The sequence below is a fragment of the Tamandua tetradactyla genome, chromosome 6 (genome assembly GCF_023851605.1).
Source record: "Tamandua tetradactyla isolate mTamTet1 chromosome 6, mTamTet1.pri, whole genome shotgun sequence".
Lineage (NCBI taxonomy): Eukaryota > Metazoa > Chordata > Mammalia > Pilosa > Myrmecophagidae > Tamandua > Tamandua tetradactyla.
Genome location: NC_135332.1, coordinates 112,833,759 through 112,850,081, shown reverse-complemented (window position 1 = coordinate 112,850,081; position 16,323 = coordinate 112,833,759).

Genomic DNA, 16,323 nt, shown 5'->3' with positions numbered 1-16,323 from the left:
ATGACCAAATTAAAACAACAGAGGAGACACAGATGCTGGAACAACTAATCAAAGATGTTCATACAACTCTGCATAATAAAATAAGTGGGATAGCAAATGACATAAAGGAGATCAAGAAGACAGGAGAAGAGCATAAAGAGGAATTTGAAAGAATAAATAGAAATATAGCAGATATCGCTGAGATTAAAGACTCTGTAGACCAAATAAAAAACATACTAGTGGCACACAATACCAGATTAGAAGAGACAGAAGAGAGAATAAGTGATATAAAGGACAGGATAATTGACTTTGAAGACTCAAAACAGCAAATGGCAAAAAAAGATGGAAAAAATTGAATGGGAACTCATGGAAATGATAGACAAAACAAAACACACAAATATAAAAATAATTGGTGTCCCAGAAGGAGAAGAGAGGAGCGAAGGGCTAGGAAGAGTAGTTGATATAATGGGGGAAAACGTCTCAACCCTCATAAAGGTCATAAATATACAAGTCAAAGAAGCCCAATGAACTCCAATAGAATAATTCCAAGTAGGCCTTTCCCAAGGTGCATCCCAATGAGGCTGCCAAATGTTGAAGAGAAGCAGAAAATCCTGAAAACGGCAAGAGAAAAGCAATTTACTACATACAAGGGAAATCAAATAAGACTGAGTTCAGACTACTCAACTAGCCCTCTGGAGGTGAGAAGGCAGTGGTATGATATATTCAAGATCCTGAAAGAGAAGGACTTCCAGCCAAGAATTCTGTACCGAGCCAAACTGACCTTCAGAACCGAGTGACAGATTAAAGTTTCACAGACAAAGAAGTCCTGAAAGAATTTGTCAACAAGAGACTGGCCCTACAAGAAATACTAAAAGGAGTTCTGCCAGCAAAAAAAAAAAAAAAAAAAAAAAAAAAAAGGCAGGAGAGGGAGGTCTGGAGGAGGGCACAGAATTTAAGAGTACCACTAAGGGTAATTTAAAGAATACAAAGAGCAATAGGGAAAAGAATATATAGACCTGACAAATAAAATAAAAATGATAATATGGTGGAATTAAGAAATGCCTTTTCAGTAATAACTTTGAATGTTAACGGACTAAACTTAACAATTGAAAGATACAGATTGGCAGAATGGATTAAGAAACATAATTCAGCTATATGTTGCTTACAAGAGACTCATCTTAGACCCAAAGATACAAATAGATTGAAAGTAAAAGGATGGAAAAAGATTTTCCATGTAAGTTGTAACCAAAATAAGCAGGAGTCACTATACTAATATCAGACAAAATAGACTTTAAATGTAAAGACATCATAAGAGACAAAGAAGGACATTATATTCTAACTAAAGGATCAATTCGCCAAGAAGATATAACAATCATACATGTTTATACTCCCAGTCAAGGAGCTACAAAGTACATGAGACAGACACTGGCAAAACTGAAGGGAGTGATAGATGTTTCAACAATAATAGTAGGAGACTTCAATACACCACTCTCCTCTATAGATAGAACAACAAGACAGGGGTTCAACAAGTAAAATAGAGAAGTTAAATTACTTGATAAATGAATTAGACCTAACAGACATATATAGGTCATTGCACCCCAAAGCACAAGGCTATACATTTTTCTCTAGTGCTCACGGAATGTTCTCCAGGATAGATCATATGCTAGGGCACAAAATGGGTCTTTATAAACATTAAAATATTGAAATTATTCAAAGCATATAAAATATTCTCTGATCACAATGGGATGAAGCTGGATCTCAATAACCACCAAAGAACGAGAACATTTACAAATATATGGAGATTAAATAACACACTCTTAAACAATCAGTGGGTCAAAGAAGAATTATTAGAGAAGTCAGCAGCTATCTGGAGATAAATGAAAGTGAGAATACAAGTTATCAGAACTTATGGGATGTGGGAAAGGCTGTGCTGAGAGGAAAATTTATTGCCCTAAAATGCCTATATTAAAAAACAAGAAAGAGCAAAAATCGAGGACTTAACAGCAAACCTGGAGGAACTTGAGAAAGTACAGCAAACTAACCCCAAAGCAAATAGGAAAAGAGGAATAACAAAGATTAAAGCAGAGATAAATGAATGGGAGGGCACAGGAACAATAGAAAGAATCAATAAACCCAAAAGTTGGTTCTTTGAGAAAATCAGTAAAATTGATGGGCCACTAGCAAGACTGACAAAGAACAAAAGAGAGAGGATGCAAATAAACAAAATCAGAAATGAGAAGGGGTGCATTACCACAGACCCTGAAGAAAAAGGAAATGATGAGACAATATGATAATATGAAATAAGTAATTACAAAGAATTACGTCAACAACCTAGACAAGTTACATGAAATGGACAAATTCCTGGGGACACACAAACAAGCTACACTGACTCAGGAAGAAATAGAAGATCTCAATAAACCAATCAAAGTAAAGAGATTCAATCAGTCATCAAAAATTTTCCTACAAAGAAAAACCCAGGGCCAGATGGCTTCACAGGGGAATTTTATTAACATTACAACTAATTGTGGTGCAGTACTTTAAAATTTATACTTTTTGGTATATATGTTATTTTTCACAAAAAAATAAGGGAGAAAAAGTTGATTGTGATGATAAAAAAATATTTAAGCCCTCTAGCCTCCTATATTCTGGAGTAGCTAGATGGAAAAATACTAGAGGATCATATGGTAGCCCATGACACAGTCTGGGATCTGTCCTGTAACTACTTGTTGAAGAATGCTTTGAAAACTATTGCTTTTTTATTTCTTTGCTTTGGATATATCTTATACTATATAATAAAAAAAGTTAGAAAAAATTGGGTACTGCTAAAATTTGGTCAGGCTTGGAATGATTTCATTTAAAAGTAAAGGAGAAAATTCCAAGTGGATTAAAATTAGAAAAGAAAAAGGCTCAATCTAGCCTGGTGCCATTCTTACGCTTTGCAATAATTCAATTAATTCTTTATGGAGTGCCTATGATGCACACCAAGATTGTTCTGGACATTGGAATGATTGAATTAATCATATTAATTGTTCAATATTTTAACTAGTTCCTTGCACTAAACCTTTCAGTTTTCATGAAACATTTATTTTGCTATAGAGTATGCCCACCCACCCATCTAGAAAGCTCTTGTATCTCCTTTCTGCCTATTCAATTCCTTTGTTTTTTCTAAGACATAGTTCAGCTTCTGACCTTTCTACAAAACCTTTTCTAACTCCTTTGATATGGGGCCTTGCACATAGTAAGTGGTTTCAATAAATACTAATAAATACTTGATAGTTTAATATTAATGATGGAAACACCATTTTAAAATGCACTAGAAATATGTCTTCAAAAGCAATCATTTTCATGAAAGACTGGTACCATGTGTTACATGGAAGTCAAGCAGAGTAGGGGGAAATATCGATTCTCCTAACTAAAGAGTTTCCATAATTCAATAAAAATCAAACAATAAAAATAGATTGCAACTTTCAAAAGTTAATATGATTGCAAGACTCAAATTTAGCTTGGATAGAGTTGCCAGGTATAGCAAATAAAGGTCCAAGGTGCTCAGTTATATTCAAATTTCAGAAAAACGAGTATGTTTTTAGTATAAAGGTGTTGTTCATCTGAAATTCAAATTTCACCAGGATCCTGGATTTTATCTGGCAAGCCTAAACTTGAGGGGTAGCTTCGTTCTGCAGGCCAACGTTGGGTTCACTAATGGAGAAGTCAGTGGGCACACTGCCACTTTGTGGCAACCGAGAGCAATGACATGACGACTCTGAAGAGAGAAGAGATGTGAGCCCAGTAATGGGATATTCACTTTCAATATGCATAACATATCAGATACCAAGATAGGCTAACATGACCTTTAGAGAATGAAGCTGGGAAGTGGCCAGGTCTATCTCAGATAGTATTAGTTTTGATTGGCATGATCACAAAATCTGTCTACTTTCTGAAGACCCGATCTTGCAACATTTCTAGATAAGGCTTTGGAAAAATGGAAAAGGATGATTTTACCAGTGAGTATTGCCAGAAACAACATGTAAACTATTCTCATGTGACCGGCAGTAATTACAAAGAACTACTTATAAGATCTTGAGGTTATGAACTGCCAATATTATTTCATTTTTATTTAGCACTATCAGACCAGTATTTGGTTTTACAACACCTTAAAGCATTCATTCTTTCCAATAAAGAGAGGAAAGGGCAAAATAAGTCCTTGAAGGTTGAATATGAGATCAATAATAGAACTGGAGAGAAGAGTAATATTTCCTTACCTTTGGCCTTTGAAGCTTTTTGTTAACCCAGAACCACTATTATTTTCTGAAGTGAGCCACTTTGAAGCACATCAAAATATTATTTCAGAAATACTAGCCATACATGTGGAAATGATAAACTTGTGATAATTTAAGATGTCCTCGTGGAAACTAAAGAATTCCCAACTTAAAAATCTCAGATATCTTCAGAATCTCCAAAGCAGACAGAAAAACCATCAAAAATTAATTTGCTCTTGCCCTTTTTCTTTCTGATTCAATCATTTATTTTCATAATTATGTTTGGAGAAGTGAATATTCTTGAGAGATAGTGATTTTTTTTATCTACCTAAGAATATATTGAAAATTAACCACCAGTAAACTACTAAAGATTCATTTATCAACACCACAAAACACTGAAAACTACAAAAAGTATTTTAATTCAGCCTGAATTTTCTGTGGCTACACATTAAGTACTCAAACCTTGACCACAAACAAAAGTTCAAAGTGGATGCTCAAAAATAGCCACCAAATCATTACTCTCATTCATACTAGAAATTGCAAGTAGGCATAGTCTACATTAAAGTATAAATCGGAGCTGGTTTTTTTTTTTGGGGGGGGGGCATGGTCTGGTAATCAAACCCGGGTCTCCTGCATGGAAGGTGAGCACTCTACCACTGAACCACCCGCGTACCCCAAAGTTGTTTTTAACCTGAAAAATAAGAAGAGCTCTGAGACTGCCAAGCTTTTTAAAAGTCATGTTAATTAATCTTTTAAAAAATCATGGTCTTATTAATTGCCAAGTAGAAACAAACGCATTGGTTGATTTTCCAGAAACCACAGTTGGCTATAATACTTAATTAAGAGTGTTTCAGTTTAATCTTGATGGATGATTATTAAATAAATCAAATTTTCAGGAATTTGTCTCTAGATAGTAGACAATTAGAAAAATATGTATACACCATGCTACTTAGTTTAGCAAGCTGCCAAACACACTTTGTAATGCCATGATAGAAGAAAAAAAAAAAGGCAAGGTCATTCTGGCCTTCACCACTTACTGGCAGAGCTGTAGCCCTTATGCAACATTTAACAATGAACAGGGTGTTCCAGAAAATAAACCGGAAAGACAGAAAATGCAAGACTGGGTGGCAAATGGCTGTGAAAAGAATCACTCCACTATTGCAAGTTCTTTTTGTGGAGCAGTGTGATTTACAGTATATGAAAAGATGACCTCAGTGAATTTAGACACAATCCTTACCACACCAGGATGCTTTAGTAAAATGAAGGTTTGCATCACAAAATAAGTTGGTGGTGGTGTTGGAAAATGAGCCTATTTTAGAAGTAGCTAACCATAATTACTGGACTTCTCTCCATAAAAACATACCAGCTCCTACAGCTTAGGTTTTCTCCTAATACATACAATACATACAAATGTGTATTTCTATTTTTCAATGATTTTTTTTGGTTTACTTTTATTTCTATTTTGTCACCCTTCTGCAATGTTCCTTCCACCTATTTGGTGTGTCTGAATAGTATCCAGTTCCATTCTAACTAATTCCTATTCTTAATCCAAATTATGTCATAGAATTATTTGTACATGAAGAGTTTCTCCTGGAACTCATGCAATGAACCACAGTAATTATCCTATCATTGAATACAAAGAGAAGAAAATCTTGAAGTATTTGAACATTCTTAACAATTGGCAGACACTGAAACCACTTTAAAAGCTAAACTGTTTTATAAAGATACGGTCCTAAGAAATACTATATGTACTTAGATGAAATAATTTAAATTGAGTCCTAGATAAAATAGAATCAAATAAAAAGAAATCAAAGGTGAGAATATTCACTTAAAAGGTATATATATTTTTTCTGGGCTACAAGAAACAATACAAATATGAGTTCTGAAAATCCTTCAAATTAGAGTGTTACTTTGATTGTTAGTTTAGTTTTGGCAGCGTTTTAATGATTACTTCCTTGGGTCAAGCTAACACTTAAAAACAATAGCATCATAAAAACCTGCCTTTCCTTTATCAACTAATATAAATTACCAGTCACAAATATGAGCAGTTTTTTGAAAGTTAATTTCAGAAGTGAAATGATTAAAAACCATGGTGAAGAGATTCGTATTTTCATGTTCTGAAATGTTGGCAATGTTCCTGGACCTATGCAATGCCTTTAGGATTATTAGTAATGTTTTAAAAAGTGGTCCTGGAATGAAAAAATTCAACTATAGCCCAGAAATACAAAACAGACCTTTCTTCTTTTCCACTTGCTTTCCGTATTGATTCATCTGATTCCAATTTTTGTAGCATAAAATCTGTTTTTGAGTATTACAGTCTCCTACCTGGTCTAGCATGGTCTTAGCCCAAATTCCCTTAACTCAAATTATTGGCACAAAGGTCATCTTTTAATGTTCCAGGTATCTCCATATTCAAATGCTACTATGAGAAAGGTGAGATATTGACAACTGGGGAAAGACACTGCATGAATTTTTTCACCCATCATATAAGACACAGCTCAAGTGTTACCTCCTATGTAAAGCCTTCCTTGATTTCCCCACCCTTCCAGAAATCTAGCTGCATTCTCCTCAGAGTTTCCAGAATCCTCCTTGGATGTGGCTCCCTTACTACACTATGAACCCTAGAATGAGCTGTTCTTCTGGTTCGTATTTAAAACAGAAGAGACTAGAACATTGATCTTGGCACAGTAGAACTGCTCTTCATTGAATGAATGAATGAATGAATGAATGAAAATATCTGCAAAGTAATGAACATTTCCCCATACACTTACTAAAAATGGTGATCAAATCAAATATTGAGGGTCTAGTTTGTATCAGCAAACGTTGTCAAGTTTTTTCCAAACTGATTACTATCACATTGACAATATGTGTTAGGATTAAGCTTTGCAGCTAAAGATAAAGATGAATATAGTATATAGTCAAGTATTTTGAACTGAACTTTTGCTAAATGTATACTTTTCCCAAGTTTGTGTTATTTAACAAAGACCTAGTTTCTTTAGACTCCAAGCCAGAACGGTGTGTTATTTTGCAGAGCTGGCAGAATAGAGTGTACTAAGACTTTCCAGCTTACTTTTAGTAATTTACTGGAATCATTTCTTCAGATTTAAAAAGCCAACTTTACTGTAACTATTATGCTGCAAAGTCTTCTATAAACCTCCATACTTAACAGATTTCCTTAGTATTCCATTAGCAAGAGTGATAAGATCAGAGCATAATTACATTCATTTTTAATGCTTTGCACACAAGTCTTAACTGGTATATGAATAAACATTTAAAGCTATTCATTTTCTATGAAAAAAAAACACTTGTTTTAAGAGAAAGAAGTGTCCCATGTTGTTCTTCCTATATGGCACTCAGAAATCTACTTGCATATACAATCTGCCTATGCTATCAAAATCCAGGCATCAAAATGATTTATTCCTTGTGATAGTTCATTTAATTTTTCCTATTTGCAATGTTAAAGACAATATGCATACATCAAGAATAAACCAAGTGTATTATCTCAAATATCAATTCTCAGGTGATCATAAGGAGATAATGCCCTAACTCGTATAACATTCTCTGTTGATGGCAATTCAGGGCCTTTCTAAATGTATTTAGTATAAACAGACAATGATCTTTACGTGAGTAGCTTTCCTTGCAAATCTGGCATCTATGGGTTGGATTTATTTCTGTGGACAAGACTTGTTCATTCATTACTTCATTCGGCAAATATTTCTTAAACAATTTTTAATTCCTCAGAAAGCATTACTCAAACCCTAAGGACAAGCCAATCTGTGGTCTATAATTTTCTTCTAAGACCTCAAAGCCATTGATTCAGCCATGATATTGATCAGTTAACAATGAGCTTTTCATTGCAAGTGTGAAAAATGACCAGCTATCACTGCTGAACCATATTTAACCAATTTGGATAACTAGGATGGTTTTAATTTTGTTCACTTGAATGTTATGAAAATAAAACAAAATATATTTTCTTTGTGTAATGACTTACTTTCTATAAGCAGTTTCGTTTCTATTATTTCATCAAGGTCTCATGACAACACGTGAAGCAAACAGAGGGAATGTTATAGGCCTCTTTTTGTAGATGAGCTCAGAGAAGTTAAAAGGCTTTGGGGGTCATAAAGTGAGAGAATAGGAATGCCTGAACTGAAGTTAGGCTGTCTTAATCCAAGGTTATTCTGCCTGCAAACCTTTTGAATCATATCAGTCAAAAAAGAGATCAAATATTAGGTCCAGTATTACCTCATATTATTTTCCACCAATTCATGACCTCTAAATGACATATTAGCTAAACCAGGAGAACACTCAAAATAACCACTTGTTCATTAACTAAAATCCAACGTGAAAAAGCTAGTCCAGAAACAGCACTGTTTAAAGGAAAGATTTTTATGAATTCCAAGGAAACTCTTAAAGATTACTGTCTTTGGGTCATTTGCTTTTCTTGTTTATTTGAATTTAAACATCTACAGATACATCTGGCAAATAACCTCTTTTCTCCTGACTTCTTAACCATGTCTTAGATTAACTGTAAAGATAGAATTACTTCTGAGGTTAAAACAACCCCTTGAGATTTGGCGGTTCACTGCATCTACTTCCTCTAAAATTCTAGTAGTTCATGTTTGTGTAATTTCCTTGAGTTGACCTAAGTTACTTGATATGGAAAATAAATAGCACTAATCAAATTGCGTAGCATTTCCCTATTTGGGCAACCTGGATGTCACAGTGGCTAGCTTATTTAGGACTTCAGTTTTGTGATGGGCAGAAGACCTAAGGAATTAAAATAATACAAAATAAAATGAAAGCTCTTGACCAAAAGGGGAAAAAAGGAAATGAGACAATGTTTCAGTGGCTGGGATTTCAAACAGAGTTGAGAGATTATCCTGGAGGGTATTCTTATGCATTATACAGATATTCCTTTTTAGTTTATGGTGTGTTGGAGAGGCTGCAGAGAAGTACCTGAAACTGTTGAACTGTGTTCCAGTAGCCTGGATTCTTGAAGACAATTGTATAACAATATAGCTTTTATAATGTGACTGTGTGATTGTAAAAATCTTGTGTCTGATGCTCCTTTTATCTATAGTATGGACAGATGAGTAAAAAAAATAAGGATTAAAATAAATAAATAACAGGAGGGATAAAGGGTAAAAAAATTGGGTAGATTGAAATACTAGTGGTCAATGAGAGGGAGGGGTAAGGGGTATGGGATGTATGAGTTTTTTCTTTTTCTGAAATAATACACGTTCTAAAAGTGATCACAGTGATGAATACACAACTATGTGATGACATTTTGAGCCACTGATTGTATACTATGGATGGACTGTATGTGTGTGAAGATTTCTCAAGCAAAAATATTTTAAAAATAAATAAAATGTAAGAGCCATTTGAATGAAAGTCAAAATAAATAAAAAATCCGGTCATTCTGAACCCTTCTTCTGTTAAATTTATTCCAGGTTCAAGCTTGTATTTTCTTTTTTTCTAACACTACTAAGAAATGAGTTTGAATGTATACCTTTTTACTGATGTGTTTATTGTAAAGCAATCCACGGTGATACTAATAAGCAGCAGAATTTCAGAACTTATTTTTTTTAAGAAGGGTAATAATGTCACTTAATAAAGCACATGTACTATGCCTAATACAGTCTTCTGTGCAAAATTACAACAGTAGAATACTTACAAGTAATTAAAATAACTTCTTAAAATATAAAAGAAACATTGATTTTCCTCTTACATCACAAATGAAATCTAATAGAACTGCAAATACCACAGTGTATTTTATAAAGTTCTTTTCTTCACCAAGTCTTATTCTGTACTCCACTTTAAATGAATTGAAACCATTTTTCAAATATTTACTGTATATCAAATAAACTCCTTGTCATGCCATCTATGTCTACAAGGCTATGGTTTAATCATTTTCTTTTTTTCCAAACATTATATAAAACATATTATGTATCTGAATCACCATAAAACAACATTCTTGCAACATTGCCAATTTCAAAATGTTCCTTAGAATAGTTGGTGTTCTCCATTCCCTCTCTTCATCCTTTTTTGAGAACCAGCCAAGCAAATACTAGCTAAATTTATTTGCATATATTATGTGCCTTCGCCTGAACATTTCTTACTGATGGGAGAATCACAGCCAGGAAGAATAAAACCCATCTGTTGGCTGAGGCTACAGTAACATGGGGTAATATTAGATGAAATAGAGAGACAGAGGGAATGTAAACTCTAGTTTACTTAGTGTAACTGATTTTCTTCCTATTAAGGTACATTCTGTTACATAGTTTTCCTTCCACTCAATAAATAGCTGAGTTCCCACAGCATAAAAAGATTGCAACTCACATCACTGAGGCTAATGTCACCCAAAAATAGCTTGCTATTTTAAATAATATGGAAACTGTATTGGGATGACAGATAACTAAAATGATCTTCTTTATTTTCAAAAGCTTTTGATGTATTCCAGACTTTGAATATTCAGGCAGAGGAATGGTGGAAAAGTTATTTGTCTCCCTAAATTATACTGAACTACTATTCCCCTACGTTCACCCCCAACCTTCTTGGACAAAATTGATGAATCCAACTTTTCTTTTCTTGCCAGATTAGTTCTGGGCTGAGTTTTAAAAGGTTTCAAATCACTGGAATTCTTCTAGAAGAGCACTCACAGGGTTTATTTCCAGTGATATCCCCACTCTTGTGGTGAGAAGTTGCAGGAGCTTTTTCTCCTGGGGCCCTGTTAGCTCAAGGCTAGGGTTGACTACTGAGAATATGGGCCGTTTAGCTCTGTGAGCAGTTGTGGCTGAGGCTCCACGATGGGACCACATTTCTGCCACTATCCAGAAGCAGGAGTCTGGGATGACACCTACAGCTCAGACTCTGCAGCTATTCTAAAACCCTTTGCAACAGACGACATTGTTTCTGAACTTCAGATCAGAATTTCTAAATAATGTTTAGTTGAAAACGTATATATCTTATTTCTCCAATGAATCTGCCTACAGGGAAAAAAAAGAAGCTGAGGTCCACAAACAGTTATTGAGAGATTGTTTTGTTGTGTTTTCTAAAGAGAATTCTGTATATATATTGTTATAGTGGATGGTTTCGGTAAAGAAGAAATGGTCCTTCCTATATAAATTAAAATTTGTGGTCATGATATTCCTTTTCTAAATATTTTTTTCTGCCATGTCAAGCCAGCCTCTTTTGTAGATTAAAAAACAACAACAACCAAAAGTGATTTTATTTTTAGATAATTGTAGGTTCACATGCATTTGTAAGAAATCAAGTAGAGGGATCTCAAATACTCTTGAACCAGTTTCCATCAATGGTAACAACCTACATAAGTGTATTACAAATAGCACTACTGGGAAATTGGCATTGATACAACCTATCAACCTTATGCAGTCTTCAGCAGTTTGGCATGTATTTATCTGTGTGTGTGTGGGGGGGGGAAGGTGCACGTACTTAGTTCTATGAAATCTTACATGTAGATTCATGTACCACCGCAATTGAGACACAGAACAGTTCTGTCACAAGGATCCCTCATGCTGCACTTTCAGAGCCACAGCCACAACCACTTTCTAACTCCCCCACCCCTACTAATTCCTGGCAACCGATAATTGTTCCATAATTTTGTTATTTCAAGAATGTTATGTAAATGGAATCATCCAGTATTCAACCCTTTTTTAAGATTGGCTTTTTTCCACTCAGCATAATTTCCTTAAGAGTCATCCCAATTATTGCCTGTATTAATACTTTGTTTGTTTCTTTTCTTCTTTTTTTTTTTTGTATAGGCCAGGCACCAGGAATCGAACCCAGGTCTCTGGCATGGCAGGCGAGAACTCTGCCTGCCGAGCTACCGTGGCCTACCCGATAGTTTGTTCCTTTTATTGCTGAGTAGTATTTGGTGGTTTGGCTGTACCATGGCTTGTTTAGTTGGATCACCTGATTGAAGGAAATTAGGATTGTTTCCAGTTTATGGATATTATAAATAAAGCTGCTATGAACGTCCATATATAGGTTTTTGTTGTGAACATTTAAGTGTTCATTCCTCTGGGATAAATGCCCTGGAGTGTAATTGCTGGGTTGAAGGTAGTTGCATGTTTTGTTCAGTAATAAAATGCCAAACTGTTTTCCAGAGTGGCGGTACCATTTTGCAGTCCCACCAGCAAGGTATGAATGACTTGGTTTTCCACATCCTTGCCAACATTTCATGTTATCACTATTTTTTTTTTTTTTTTTTTAGCTAGCTGATAGGTGTATAGTGATATCTCATTGTGGTTTTAATTTGCATTTGCCTAACGGATAATGATGTTGAACATCTTTTCATGTACTTATTTGCCATTTGTTTGTACTCATCAGTGAAGGTCTATTCATGTCTTTTGCTCATTATCTAATCGGATTTTTTTTACTATTAGGTTTTGAGGGTTCTTTATATTCTAGGTACAAGTCTTCTATCAGATATGTGGTTTGCAACTCTTTCCTCCAAGTCTATAGCTTGTCTTGTCATTCCCCTTACAGGACTTATCATAGAGCAATAAAACGTCTTTAGTTTTGATGAGGTCCAGTTTATTATTATTATTATTTTTTTAATGGATCTGTGCTTTGGCATATAGTTTAAGAACTCTTCACCTAGCTCTAAGCCCCAAAGATTTTCTCCTATTTTTTTTTAAATTTTTTTTATTAATCAAAAAAAAGAAAAAAAATTAACACAACATTTAGAAATCATTCCATTCTACACATGCACTCAGTAATTCTTAGTATCATCACATAGATGTATGATCATCATTTCTTAGTACATTTGCATCGATTTAGGAAAAGAACTAGCAAAACAGCAGAAAAAGATATAGAATGTTAACATAGAGAAGAGAATTAAAATAATAATACTAATAAAAAAATATATATATATAAAAAGGAAAAAAAACAAAAACAAAAGATACAAACAAACAAACAAACAAAAAACCATATTTCAGGTGCAGCTTCATTCAGTGTTCCAACATAGTTACATTACACTTAGGTATTATTGTGCTGTCCATTTTTGAGTTTTTGTATCTAGTCCTGTTGCACAGTCTGTATCCCTTCAGCTCCAATTACCCATTATCTTACCCTGTTTCTAATTCCTGCTGGTCTCTGTTACCAATGATATATTCCAAGCTGATTCTCGAATGTCGGTTCACATCAGTGGGACCATACAGTATTTGTCCTTTAGTTTTGGGCTAGACTCACTCAGCATAATGCTCTCTAGGTCCATCCATGTTATTACATGCTTCATAAGTTTAGTCTGTCTTAAAGCTGCATAATATTCCATCGTAGGTATACGCCACAGTTTGTTTAGCCACTCGTCTGTTGATGGACATTTTGGCTGTTTCCATCTCTTTGCAATTGTAGATAATGCTGCTATAAACACTGGTGTGCAAATGTCCATCTGTGTCTTTGCCCTTAAGTCCTTTGAGTAGATACCTAGCAGTGGTATTGCTGGGTTGTAATCCATTCTGCCATTCTATGTCTTTTGATTGGGAAATTCAGTCCATTAACTTTTAGTGTTATTACTGTTTGGATAATATTTTCCTCTACCATTTTGGCTTTTGTATTATATATATCATATCTGATTTTCCTTCTTTCTACACTTTACTCCATACCTCTCTCTTCTGTCTTTTCGTATCTGACTCTAGTGCTCCCTTTAGTATTTCTTGCAGAGCTGGTCTCTTGGTCACAAATTCTCTCAGTGACTTTTTGTCTATAAATGTTTTAATTTCTCCTTCATTTTTGAAGGACAATTTTGCTGGATATAGGAGTCTTGGTTGGCAGTTTTTCTCTTTTAGTAACTTAAATATATCATCCCACTGTCTTCTAGCTTCCATGGTGTCTGCTGAGAAATCTACACATAGTCTTATTGGGTTTCCCTTGTATGTGACAGATTGTTTTTCTCTTGCTGCTTTCAAGATCCTCTCTTTCTCTTTGACCTCTGACATTCTAACTAGTAAATGTCTTGGAGAACGCCTATTTGGGTCTATTCTCTTTGGGGTGCGCTTCACTTCTTGGATCTGTAAATTTAGGTCTTTCATAAGAGTTGGGAAATTTTCAGTGATAATTTCTTCCATTAGTTTTTCTCCTCCTTTTCCCTTCTCTTCTCCTTCTGGGACACCCACAACACGTATATTTGTGCGCTTCATATTGTCATTCAGTTCCCTGATCCCCTGCTCAAGTTTTTCCATTCTTTTCCCTATAGTTTCTGTTTCTTTTTGGAATTCAGATGTTCCATCCTCCAGTTCACTAATTGTAGCTTCTGTCTCTTTAGATCTACCATTGTAGGTATCCATCGTTTTTTCCATTTTTTCTTCTTTGTCCTTCACTCCCATAAGTTCTGTGATTTGTTTTTTCAGATTTTCTATTTCTTCTTTTTGTTCAGCCCATGTCTTCTTCATGTCCTCCCTCAATTTATTGATTTGGTTTTTGAAGAGTTTTTCCATTTCTGTTCGTATATTCAGCATTAGTTGTCTCAGCTCCTGTATCTTATTTGAACTATTGGTTTGTTCCTTTGACTGGGCCATATCTTCAATTTTCCGAGCGTCATCCATTATTTTCTGCTGGTGTCTGGGCATTTAATCAGATTTCCCTGGGTGTGGGACCTGGCTGGTTGAAAGGTTTTTCTGTGAAATCTCTGGGCTCTGTTTTTCTTTTCCTGCCCAGTAGGTGGCACTCGTGGCACTCGTCTGTCTGCGGGGCCCACCAGTAAAAGATGCTGTGGCTCCTTTAACTTGCCAATCTGAATCTCGCAGTCCGCCCAGGAAACCGCGTGTGGAGGCGGGGGTTGCGGGCCGCCGAGGCTTGGGGGAGTGCCGGTCCAAATTGCCCAGCTGGCCCGAGACGCCAAGCGTGGCGGGAGGGCCCCGCTATCCAACGTTCCCAGTCAGACCGGGGAGCCACGTGCGTGGAGGGGACCCCAGTCGCCAGCCGCCCCGGCCGGGAAAACACGCGCCCCTCGGGTACCTCACCGCAGCGGATTCTCCCTGCCCATTCAGCCGTTCCAGAATGGGGTACGCTGTCTTTTTGGTCTCTGTCGTGACTCCGGGAGCTGTTTTATATTGTTTCTGTTTCTTTAGTTGTTTTTCTGGAGGAGGAACTAAGACCCCCGGGTCTTACTAAGCCGCCATCTTCTCTGGAAGTCCCTCCTATTTTTTTAAAAAAGTTATTTAGATTTCCATATTACATAGGTCCATGATCCATTCGAGTTTGTTTTGTATACAGTGTGAGGTTTAGCTAGAGGTTCATTTTTTGGCCTGCAGATAGCCAAATGCTCTAGGGCCATTTGGCCATCCTTCCTTTACTGAATGCTTCTGCACCTTTGTCAAAAGTCAGTTGAGGGGCAGTGTGATGGTGGCTCAGTGGCAGAATTCTCGCCTGCCAGGCCAGAGACCCAGGTTCGATTCCTGATGCCTGCCCATGACAAAAAAAAAAAAAACAAAAAACGGTTGAGGGGGGTTCAAGGATAGTTCAGTGTTAGAACTCTCGCCTGCCATGCAGGCGACCCGGGTTTGATTCCCAGTCCGTGCACTTCCTAAAAAACAAACGAACAAAACCAAAAATTCAACAAATGATGCTACAATAATGGGATATTTACATGGAAAAATAATGAAATGTGACACCACCATACCGCATACAAACAAAAACAAAAACAAAAACAAGTCAGTTGAGCATATTTGTGTGGACCGATTTCTAGGTAATTTATTTGATTCCATTGATCTAGGTACTATCCCTCCACCACTATCACCTATATTGATTACTGAAGAATTTGGTAAGGATTCATATGGGGCAGAGAAGCTTTCTTCCATTCTATTCTTAATTTTACAAATTTAAAACAATGTGTCAATATAAATTTTAAAATAGGCTTATCTATGCCAATAAAATATCTTGCTGGGATTTTGATAGGAAATGGATTAAACCTATAGATCAATTCAGGGAAAATTGTCACTACTATGTAGAGCCTTCCTTTCCATGAACATATACATACATATATATATCCACTTATTTAGGTCTTCTTGGATTTCTTTCATCAGCATTTCGTAATGCTCAACACACAGATCCTACACATGTCTACTAG